This window comes from Blennius ocellaris, assembly GCF_963422515.1.
Source record: "Blennius ocellaris genome assembly, chromosome: 6".
Taxonomy (NCBI): Eukaryota; Metazoa; Chordata; class Actinopteri; order Blenniiformes; family Blenniidae; genus Blennius; species Blennius ocellaris.
The window spans coordinates 19,453,765-19,464,841 of record NC_137655.1 but is presented as its reverse complement, the minus strand read 5'-3'; positions in this window follow the sequence as shown (position 1 = coordinate 19,464,841).

The following is an 11,077-nucleotide window of genomic DNA, read 5'->3' as shown; positions in this document are numbered from 1 at the left end:
TGGTTGTTACAAGGACAATCTGCACAAGTAAATGGTTAGGCTAAATATTGAGATGAGTGCCGTTCTTTTCTTTTGCCTCTTCCACAGATAAAGCTTGACCTATCTGCAGGCAATGCATGTGATTAATGAATTTAAATTGAAAATATAAACAAAATTGTTGCTGTCAGCACAGTGGAGATAAAAGGAGTGCAAGGCACAATGTGTTTGTGTTACTCAATAGTATGTTGTAAATATTTTTTAGAAGTCCAGAAGAAAATCTAATTTAGATTTTGAATATAGAACTATATGTATGAAGTATGTGTGGTTTTGGTCAGTTTTGGTCAGATATTACTACTAATAAATACTTTTTGTTAATGCAGAGAATGTTATGTATAAATGTAACATAAATATGTTAATTTATTTTAAAATCAGTGTTTTTTTTAAACATATTCTTTAATCACATTGTGATAATTTTCCTATAACAGAGTCACAATAGCCCAATGTGTTCTTTTAGGTGATTCTTCTTGTTTGTTTGTTTCTACTTGTTTGATCAAGTTGAGCTAAGAGATCTGGATGGTTCTCAACACAACAGAAGATCCCAAAAAGTGTTTGCAGATGAACCTATTCACGGCTTTGTATACTGGCGGCAGCAGCATTTTAGAGCAGTGGCCTCAAACCTGTGGGCGCTCCTGCCTTGCATGCAGCAGATGCCTCTCTGTTCAAACACACTGGACTTAAATGAATGGATCACTGCTAAGCTTTGCAGAAGCCCCATCGTGACTCATTCATATAAATTACAGCCAGAAGACACCTACAACATGCAGTGCTGCAGCCAGGAGTTGGTGAGAACTGATCCGGCACAAGCAATAAGGGACAATGAAACTGAGGAGAAATGGAGAAGCAAGCCCATGCTGTGATATACGTATGTGGCATCCTTTTTTTGCCCCCCCCCCCCCCTTTTCAGTTATATGACCCTGTTGTAAGTCACTGCAATAGCATTTGCTCCGGCAGCTTTGTGATTTAGAGACAACAGTTTTAACCTGTGAATCTGAACAATATATCACTTCCTCCCCTCCTCATCGTTCCCTCTTTATCTCTGCACTTGGCGCTTGGTTGTCATTTGTTTAAAGCTGCTCTTGCTCGCTCCCTCCCTCTTTCTCTCTCACACACACACACACACACATGCACACAGAGAGGTAAACACTCACAGGCACCTCCCCTTCTCACCCCTGAGGCCCACACAGTAAGAGCTTAATGAAAAGGTACTTTACACTGGCAGCTGTGCGCTGGGGAGATATCTTTAAATGTCACTGTTAATGGGAGGAATTAACTGCGAGAAGGTTGTTCTGTGTCTGTGTGAATGTGTGGATCATGATAACGGTGTATGATATCTGCTTTAAAGAGTCATGCCTTATTTACGCTGCATTATGGATACTGTACCAGTTCTCCACCCAGCAGAATATAGCTGCAATCCATCTGGCTGATTTATGTTTTCCAGCGCTCGGCTCGTTGGACCTCTTTCTGATTACAGTGTATCACTGCAGCTATAGCCGTGACCCCACTGTGACCCCATATTTTAGCCTCCCTGCATGATGGGTGCTCACAAAATCAGATGAAGCCGATCAACTGGAGCTGATTGATTTAAGTAAAGACATAATTTCAGCTTATCATTTATGCTATCAAATATCTCAGTGGTGCAATGCATCACAGCTGAGAGGACCCTGTGAGAAGGATTGATGTTTTTCCATGCGTCATTGCTGAGTGGGCCTGTTTATAGTTACAGCTACTGTTCACATGCTGGATGGAAAGTTATTTACAAAAATGTTAATGTGCAAACCTTGCAGATGCTGTCTAATCATAGCTTCTGCAGTCGAGATGCACTGAGATTTAAGACTTGCCACGTTGGTGAGTGCTGGTTTCGCAGTGAGACACAGCCACCTCAGAATTGGCCACTTTTGACCTTTTTCCTGAACTTTACACTGTCTGTAGCAGATCTTTACAGAGCCCCCCAGACAGGAGCATGACTGGTGGAGAGAAAGAAATAGGTGTCCGACAAAGAGGAATAAAAAGATGAGGGATAGTTGTTTGGAAAGTGTGATGTTGTGTGAATAGATCTGTGAGGAAAGGCAAGGCTCCTTCACATCTAAGCCGCTATCGGGGCGCAGTTTTCAGAGCTGCTCATGGGCGAATAACGCAGCACACAGTCACACAACTTAAACATTTTACTGAACTTGTGCTGTTGCATGTGGAAAACCAATAGCAAAGTGTTGCTAATGGCTGGCGACCCCTCTCTGATTGTCTAAATTTGCCTTAAATTCCAGATTACCGGCAGAAGCACAGATGTGTGCTGCGATCAGAAGTGGAGCAAGCTGCCACAAGGGGAGAGGGAGCGACTCGCACGTGACTGGTAGACTGCAGAGTGTGTCTGCAAAGTCATCTGAGGTCAGTCAGTCTGTGTTATGGGATAGATGACGCATAGGAAAGGCCTCGGCTGAGAACAGCACAGTGACACACAAGTCCAGGCTTTGCATTTCTGAATCATCAATTGGAAAAAGAGTGGACCTTGGTTTTATCTCCAAACAAAGAAAGCCAAATAGGTTCAACAGAGGAAATTAACCAAATTCAATTCATTTTTTTTTTTTTTTTTTTTTTGTATAGCGCCAAATACAACCGAGTCATTTCAAGGCAATTTTTCACAGAAAAACCCAACATTTCCACATGAGCAAGCAGAAGCGTCAGTGGAAAGAATAAAAAAAAAAAATAATAATTACAAAGTATTTTCAGAACCAGGCTCAGGGTGGCGGCTTTCTGCTGTTCCGGTTGGAGTTGGGGGATAGAAGGAGAGAAAATGATAGGACAAACAGATTGTGGATAGGGTTTATTAAGGGTCTATTAAGTGCTTCATCATTCCCATGGTAGCTAAGTATGTTAGCTTCAAGGGAACATTGGAGCCTAAACCTTACTTTTAAGGTGTTCCTAAAAAAGTTTAATTACAGACTGATGCAATAGTGATTATATAGACGCCAGCAGGAGATAATGCAGGTAACTGCAGGAAAATGAAAATACAGTTTCTTTTTTGTTATGATGGAAATAGGCACATATAGCTAAATAATTAGAGTAACACATCTTCTTATTCGTCTTTTGGCTGCTTCCTTTAACGGCCTTGCTCATGGACCAACAATCGTGATTCATCAGCAGTGAGATTCGAACTAGCAAATTTTCAGTCAAAAGCTTGGTGTCCCTTTTAAGATAAAACACCCATCCTCATGTCTAACACTTCATCCAGATTGGGGTCACGGAGAACGAGAGTCCATCACCACACTCATATTCACACACAAAGCCGACTTAGAGCCACCAATTAAACGCGTGTGGGAGAAAAGCTTCATGCACACACAGACAGCAGAGACTACGCAACACTGCGCCCACAGGCCATCAGTGGTATTACTCTAGAAAGTCTACAAAGCATATTAGTAATTTCCCTAGAAATGAACCAAAGTATTCACGTAACGAACGCAGAAGACTGACAGGATGCCCTCTCTATCCGTCTATGTATTTAGCGTTGAGCATCAACGGGCTTTGATCTGGACTCGAACCGGGGACCTTCTTACTCTGAAGTGAGCGTGCAAACTGCTCTATGTGACGTCGATGAAATGCTTTGGATTTAAATTCTGGAGCAAAACTGGCAGACTGACTGAATGATTGACAGGATGATGAATTCAAACAGATACTGCTTGCTTGTCAAGTACCAAGCGAGAAGTGATAAGGTTGCCAAAAAGCTAAAACGGCTTATTTATCAAAATATGTATCATATTTTTGCTGATATATCACAGCTAGTTTAACCAATTCTCCCCGCAACTCAGTTTTCGCAATCAAACAGCAAAACCGTGATGGCATGAGTGAGACAGAGACTGAAGAAATAAATTGATGTGGACCTGTGTGATAAACCCTGTGAGATGTGTTTCAACACTGTGGCAGTCACTGCTTGGTGATGTTTTTTGAGCCTCGGCATACTAAACACTCCAAACAGGGGAGAGGAGGAAAGGGAAAGAGAGATGATGAAGCTGGGGAATTGGAGCAGAGCTAAACTGGCCTTGCTCCAGCCCCAAACCCAGCACAGTCTGGGTAGTAGCTGCATGTTTTGTTCCTGCAAACAGACCACTCCTATGAGAAAGAGGTGGCTGGATCTTACCTCGAACTACATGCTACATGCTATGTTAGCCAGGATTTCACTTCATGCCCAGTTCTTCAAAGGCAGAGATATGCATCCCTCAACAGTTTTTTTGTTGGATCCAGGGCATATATATATATCCCCTTTCATCAGAAGGTGCTTTTCTCTGACAGCACAGATTAGAGTCAGGCAAATGTACTTAAAAATGTCAGGTTCATTTCTCTTGCTCACACATTCAACCTTTCCCATGCTGTGCATTGTTAAATGATTTCATCCATGGGCTTCTTTGTCATTGTCCTAAATAAATTGAGAGTTTAAAAAACAAAACAAAACACTCGCATTGGATTTGTATTATTGAAATAAAATTGTTTGGACAGCTCTGTGCAGATGTTAAAAAGCAAACAAACCTCAAAACAAACTGGGTTCAGCTCAGGTTGCTGTCCAGCTCAGACGGCAGGAGGGATGCATGACACATACACTTTGGGCTGGGCCTCCGTTTTTTGGGGGTTTTTTTTGTCGGATCTGTGGAGCTTCACTCTCAGCCCTCGAATTTCTGTAAACCCTCCCTTCTGTTGTTTACACTTAGGCTAAAGCTGATGTTAGCGGGGCTCGCACTCTCCATCTGGAAGAGACGGTCCCGTGGGTTTTGAGCTGATTTAAAACACTCCTCCACTTCAAAAGCGCATCTAAAGTGTGTACATATCTCTGCACTGATCAAGCAAACTATAGATGGGATGCTTTTGATTCCTTTATTCATCATTTTGGAAGTAAATTGTAAAAAAAAAAAACATTCTGCAGTTAGCTCTGTAAAGTTCGTGAATAAGAACAGGCATTGTACATATGGCAGCAGGTACAATGTTTCAGCCACTTTCAACACATTCAACATATATCTAGTGCAGTGGTGTCAAACATACAGGCCAAAGGTCAAAAGCTTGCCCATTCTAACTGTGCAAGGTTACAATTACAAAGGAAAAACATTACCTTTAGTTTTTGAATACAAGTAACTGCTATTTCTGATTTATTCACTATTTTATTAAGAAGTTTATTATTAAGTGGACATGACACACCTCCGACACCATAACAGAGAGCTCAATGATTATGATCAGTGAGCAATGTAGCATTAACATTGGAGCCATAATGTGAATGTGAACTCATGAAAAAAAAAAAACAATAATAATTAAACCACACTGAAGGCTATTGTGAAAAACTATTACAATAGATGAGATGCTGTGTCGGAAAACATGTCATATCTTTTAGCAGATTTCAAGAATCAAATCAAGTAATCTGTTGAGTCTCTGTATGCAAGAAAATACAAAGAAGAAATAGGATTCACAAATGGAGGTCATGCTGTACAAGTCATTTCACTGTATTCTGCACCAGGATGCTGCATTTAAAATCACACAATGTTGATGAAGTTGGAATAACACTTATTTAAATATTCTATCTTGTTTGGGTTTTATGAAATGTATTACATTAAATGGAAGCTTATATACTTAGATCTATTTATGCATGAAAAAAAGAGTACATATTTGCAGTTGTTTTTTGCTGTCATTTTAAACTCCATATCAAGATGTTTTGTTAGATGTAGTTTGACACACCTGATGTAACGCATTCAAATTTGTATATTTAGTAATATTTTGTAAATATATGCAATGACTGGAAATGCTTTGAAGACATTCTCCAGACCGAGTCACTTTTATTGCAATCCATCTACTTTTGTACTTTAATGATCTTGGAGCACTGATGGACAAAAATACGTTTTCATCCCCCTTGTCTCAGAAACTCATGTGCAAGTTTTAAAATCAATAATCAGTTTTTTAGAGTGGAGTTCACAGTCTTTAGCACTTTTATCCAAAATGACCTGCATATGAGAGTTCCCATCAACTGTTTCAAAAGAAGCTACCCAAGAGAGGTTCAGTCGAATAGGATGAGTGTTACAAAACAATGTGTTATGTTTCTTAATTTCCTGTTTCATTTTTAAAATGTGTTCTTTACATAAAAAAGTGGCTGAAACAATCATATTTTCTTAAGCATTTTTAGAGCAGCAACACATTTTAAAGTGGATCATTCCAAACCTGGAACCTTCTCTGGGAGTATCATCACAGTGAACTTGTGGACTAACAAAATTGTGAGCCATTATTCACGACTTATATATTTAATATATACATATTTATATTCAGATATTTTGAGTGTGAAAATGGGACGTATATACCTCACTGAACACTGTTTGTGCCCTCACTGTTTGTAAGAGGGCAAATAATCCTGAAAACGTATCTCATAATTTACAATGTGATGATATTTATAACAAAGTTTGCTAGTTACTCCTCCAGATTGTGTATTGTCACTTTTTACATGCCTGACTAAAAATCATGTCACTATTTTATCTAATATCAAAAGGTTGCTTTTCTAAAGCAAAATAGCCAAACACAACAGTTTTCATGCCATTGTATGAGGTATATATATATATATATGTATATGTATATGTATATGTATATATATATACACTTTGCCATTATGTACAGGGATCCTAAAAAATAAATAAATAAAGCAACACAAGCAGTACCTACTTCAATGTGGTAGATGTCTGTGATTGTCAACACCTCATCAATGTTTGAATATTTAAAAAAAGAATTTCCCATTATAAATATATAAATAAATAATGATACATTTCTTTTGCACTAAAACCACCAACACTGAACCTTTTCTTTTGTTAGGTGGATTTTTAAGCCACGTCTAAAATTGGCCACAGTCTAATACCCCGCCAGCATGTTTGGGAGGGTTTTCCATATGTGGGAGGAGCGGAACAGGGAGTCCACTTCCCCTTGGCGTGGCGCTTAGCCCCGAGAGTTTTAAGGAGGTGGGTGGAAGGGAAACATGTAGGGAGTGTGAAGACGTTTGAGTAGTGATGAGGTCTTGAGGGTAGGATGGCGCAGTTCAATGCACACATAAGTGAGGTCGAGAGATGGGTTGTGTTGTTTTCACATTCTCATCGAGGTCCTAGAGGTTCTGTTTTGAGTGTATTTACACTTTTGAATGTTCTTCAAATCCTTGGATCCCAATAAAGAGTGGGTAAGAGTATTTTACCCTGGACTAGCTGCTCATCTGCCAGGATAAGTAAAAGGCCATTTGGAAATGTTTTTAAAATGATAGAATAAAGTCTTACAGAGTTGTTGCATGTGGACGTCACAGAGGCGAGGAGGATCCATTACCTCACGAATGACGATGATGGCTGAGACGATGGAACGACAAGAGAAGGCGATCCCGATGGGAAATGTGGAAGTTTGAGCCATGTGCAAAACAGGACATTCCCTCAATCTTGTAGCTGTTTACGTGGAGAAAGTTGAGCTTCTTCCAGGACTTTAACTCCTTGACACGCTCTGTGATGCTATTTTCTCATAGAAAATGTTGATCTTTTTTATTTTTAGAACAGCTGCAAGAGTATCACTTGGGCTGCTTGATGTACTTAGATCCTGCATAAAGAGCAATGAATAGATAGCACTTTCAATTTTTGGGGGTGATCAACTATAAAATAGTAATGATCGACATCAAGCACAAACAGGAGCATTAAAATGAGGGTTGTGCATGCTTTAGGGCTGATGCATGATGCAGAACTCTCTTCTGAAAATGGTTTGAGGTCTGTATTTGTTTTGCTTGCATTTGCCATGGCGTGATTGGATGGGGCACTGAGCACTGACAAGCTTAAATAAAACATGATAGCAGGAAGTTGGACACGTTGGTGGAGGAAGTTATCAGGCACAGCAAAGAAATCCATATTTTATTGTAATAAAACGGGGAATAAAATATGATGTGGGAGATGTTTGGTCACAAAAAGCAGACGAACAACAGAAGTGATTCACAAAAAAAGATTATACAACCTAAGAAGGGGTACTACCCGGAAACTGATGAAAAATTCTGCAAACAAAAGTTGTAATGAGCCAGCTGAGGAAATTGCCTCTTGACAGACTCACAGCAGCATCACTGTTGAAGGCCGACCTGCACCACCTTATAAAACAGTCACAATCATGAGTGTTTTCAGATCTTGTAAATCTCACTGTGCGGTGTAGAAGAAATTATTTGCATAAAATAATCCCAGTATTTGGTGCCATCTGGAACACGCATCAGATGATACATATTCATGATGGAAAACACGTTAAATTGAGAGTGTGATCCTCAGTTCATCCCGTTAGAATATCAGCACACACATCTGTGCGCACAATGTCATGCTTGCGTTTGTTTTATACGTGCGACCCTTTAATGATCAGGCCCCCTCTGATGAGGATTTCTACCCCATTCTGATTGTGGCCCGTAGAGTATTGCTCATGCAGAGGATCAGGATACACTCTCAGGACTTCTGTGATGTTATGTCAGGGTAAGACAAGACAAAGACAAACACACAGCCCAATGCACACAAAAAAAGCACATTTGCACTCATTCAATGTTTATTCAAATAGATTATAGAGCTATACTTTTGAGATTTGCACCAATGTAAAAAATAAGTTTATAAATAGAGTGTTTGTGTTTGAAGTTACACGATCAACACAAACAAGGATCCTCTACAATGCATTTGTATTCTGTATGTTCGCTTGAAGGCGTGAACGCTCTATTCCCTGACAGACACATTTCCTTTGAAGCCGCAGGGCTGGGTGAGCGCAGAGATCTACATTGCACATTGGGAATACAGACCCGGGAATCCTGGATCATGGATATGGGAATGGGCAGTGTCCTTGGGATAGTGAGCTGTCTTGATAAGCTGCTCAGGGATTCCTGGAATGGAAATGGGACGAGTCAATCGATCACAACAATAAACCCTGAGGCTGTGCAGAGGTGGTACTCGATGGGGTGGGGTGGACCAGCTGATTGTATCTCCATCACTGTTCCAATCCCCCTCGAGTGCAATGACCACTTGAGTGGTCTGAAAAATGTACATTTGTTTCACCCGTTGACAGTTTAAGTCGACACAGTGGGAAAATCACAGATGGTATTAATGGTAGCACAGTTCCATTGAGTTCCCCTGTAAGCCATTATAGTGAGCCAGCATGCACGGGAGTAGAACTGTAATCTGGCCATCATTAATACACCTCTGCTTTACCTGCTGGGACAAGTCAAACTGTCACCAACAGGTTCATTACCACACAGACGATAATTACTTCAACACAAACTCGCGCTACAAACAATATTTTTATTTAGGAGTGACGTAGACCAAGTTGCCACCAAATATACAGAGTCGTGTCAAAATAAGTCAAAATTACATAATTGATCAGTGCATCAAAAGAATGGGGCGTTATTATGAATTTCATTTGATTTAAGAATATACAGTGCATCATTGTCTGTTGCACATGGGAGACACAATAGGCAGGTGGTAGATAGATATTATATTAATACGGCATCTTAGTTACCTTCTTAGTTATAAGATAACGGCTCTCTGTTTCCAGTTCAGTCCTCAAGTTTGCAACACATTTTATGTTGCTGCTTTTCCCCCAAGACCTCAATTTGTTTTGTTCACTGTTAAGAATTGTTTGTACTTGTCTGACTTTCTTTTCTGTTTTGAATGCATCAGATTGATCAGCATTTTTTTTTCTTCATTAGAACTTTTGTTGTGGTTTTCAACTGCAGTCTCTTTCAAACATCATATGTCCTCACTGTCAATAATGCATCTATGAATTGTTGTTACGAGACTGAAATTCTACTCTGCAAACTGTGTAACAAAAATGTGAACGGCCTAAGAAATGCAATTGATAGCTGGAGGAAGCAACCAATAATGGAATAACTGCCAGTAATGTAATAATTATGGTAAATTTGGATATAGTGAAGCCAATAATGTAATAATAATGGTAAAATATGTTTTTACAAACTAGTTGAGATTGAGTTTGTGTATGAGTATTTATCCTCAATGAATGGTCATGATTACTATTGGTATGTTGTTTCATTATTGGCTTTATTACATTTAAAATGGCCAAAATTATTACATTATCAATCATTACTTTAATAAATTATACTTGCACTTGATTAATTACATGCAATAGATTAGAGATGCATGCTTTTAAATTATGCTATATCAGACTTGCTTTGATAATTTGTGGCATCCACTCAGGACAGCCGGTTAATCCCAGGCTGGGGGTGTTGTCTATCCTGGCCAATCAGAGGCACGGAGCCTGTCTCTCTTCCTCCTCCTGACGTCAGACGGCAGATGAAAGGACAGAGAGACGACGGGCTGATGGTGAATGAGAATGTATCTTATCAGATGGGTTGCTCAGGGTCAGCATGGAGAAAAGAGGAAGAAGAGACTAGAAGAGCAGAGCAAAACACTGATACAATATTAAGAAAAGAGGGACAAGAATTGAAGCCTGAATAAGTGACAATGAGAGGCTGGAGATACCAGCCCACTTTGATAAAGGCCATTGTAAAGCGCAATCAAGGATTTGAAAGCGATATAATGAAGAAGCACTAAAAAAAAAATGTTCATTTAAATGCTGACACTGTGTGTAGGAGGCATGGGGGTTGTTGATTTGGCACAATTAAGCAAATGGCCAAAGTCAAATGATGTCATCCATCTGTTTTTCTCTCCCCCAATCCTGCTTATCAGCAGGTAGAATCCACCATAATCCTCTCACTGAGTCTCTGTTTGCCTATATTGGGGATGTCAGAAGGCAAAATGAGAAAGCCCTGTGAACGTTGGGTTTAATAAAACTTAAAATGCTCAACAAAGGTTGGAGTTTCATAAAACCAAGATTGTCAGCATCACTTTAAAGTCCTTGTGTGAAACTCAAACTAGTGCGGATGCTTTTTATAGCCTGAACTCATTCGAAACGAGAATCACTTGATAGACATCAAAGACGGCAAAAAAAGAGAGGAATGATCCTTCCTCTTGGTTATTTCTGTCTTGTTTATTAAACCTTTTTTAAATACACATTTATAAATAGATTTTTCAGT